Raw genomic sequence first — 1676 nt, 5'->3', positions numbered from 1 at the left:
CCCATAAACTTTGTCAGTAAAAAAGTAAACTTAACTATATGCCATATGAAATTTATCATAAATGGAATCTTCTGAGCTCATTTTCCAAAGATAATAAGCATGATAACAGAAAATTGTTTGCATGACCATGAAATGTAATATATTTCAGTTTGCAAGGTTTTGTTGTTGTTTTGTTTTTTGGTTTTGGGAATTGAACCCAGGGGCACCTCACTGAGCTAAATCCCAGCCAGCCTTTTTTATTTTTAATTTTGAGCAGGGTCTCACTAAATTGTTCAGTGCCTTGCTAAATTGCTGAGGCTGGTCTGGAACTTGCAATCATCCTGATTCAGCCTCCCTAATCACTGGGATTATACATGTGCACCATCATGCCTGGCAAATTTGGCAGGTTTAAAAAATTCACTGGTTAATGATCTCTTGATTCAATTAAACAACATGTTTAGGAAACTATATAATGTCTCCTTTTAGATTATGTGGACAGGAACCCGTCTTTTTCATGATTGCTTTCTTCAATTACTTGTATAGTGTTTTGTGATAGAAGGCCTCCATAGATATGAATTGAACACTTAATGAATTATTCATCTCCTGTTTTAACCAGAGGAGCAAGCTCACTGATAAATTTTAACAGAACCTTTGCCGTGTGAATGCAGTCTCGGTCATGGTCTGCAATCATTTATGCCATTTCCTTCCATATTAACATTTATAATTTGCATTATGTTCCAGATCTATGAAATTTCTGAGATAAAGTATGAAGTGAAAAGTGAAGGCTTCTTTTGCACCTAAATACAAACCTCAGGAAACTAAAATAATTTCAAGCTAATATTTCAATATGATGGCAGTGTAAAGACAAATTGACATATATTTTTAATCATTTTACCTACAACTTTATCTCCACCCACCCTTCCCCAAAGCTTCACAGAAGCTTTAGGAAGATATTACTAATTTAGATGTACCTTCCACACAGTTTCATGTTTGCATAAATGCAGCAAAATGTGTAACACATCTGTAAGGCAGAGATGAGCAGGCCCTTCTGCTCTGGAGGTGGAATATAAAGTAGTTGCTAAGGCAGATTAATTCTTTAGAGTCAGAGGACAGTCTTCACCTCCACTCAGCCCAATTTCTGCCAAATAATCAAGAAGATAAATGTTTCATTCTTCGAGGACAGAAGACATGTTGGAAACCAGGTAAGTTAATTTGAAATATGAAATATATCTAATTGATTTGCGATACTGCCCCTGATGGGCTGCCCATTGAAAATGCAACATTCTGAGGTTTCTGGCCCTGTGACACCAGCTAGAAAAACATCATCTTCCCCCTCTTCTTAAGGGACAAGAAGACAGAAAAGAAACAGGAAGGATGATGATGCGTGACTCTGCAACTCTGTGGGCTGCTGCACTTTATCCACTGGAAACTAGTAGCACACAAACATTTAATGAGGCTGATTTGTCCTCAGCTACATCGTTAACTAGAGTATATGTTCCCTTAAAGGGAACCCTCATATACCGTTGAGGACAGAGTGTAGAGAGGATGTGAGCAGGCCAAAGAGGCTGCCTCTGTCTGCAGCTAAATGTGCTCTTTTTGTTTATTTTTTTTCTGGCTAAGGAAAGAATACTACCCAGTAGTGATTTCTTTTCTTTTTGTGGTTTGACTTTGGTCATTTCTTTTTTATCTCTAGAACT

This window comes from Callospermophilus lateralis, chromosome 7 (assembly GCF_048772815.1).
Source record: "Callospermophilus lateralis isolate mCalLat2 chromosome 7, mCalLat2.hap1, whole genome shotgun sequence".
In the NCBI taxonomy this organism is placed as follows: Eukaryota; Metazoa; Chordata; class Mammalia; order Rodentia; family Sciuridae; genus Callospermophilus; species Callospermophilus lateralis.
The sequence above is the reverse complement of the archived record's forward strand: the minus strand, read 5'-3'. Positions refer to the sequence as shown.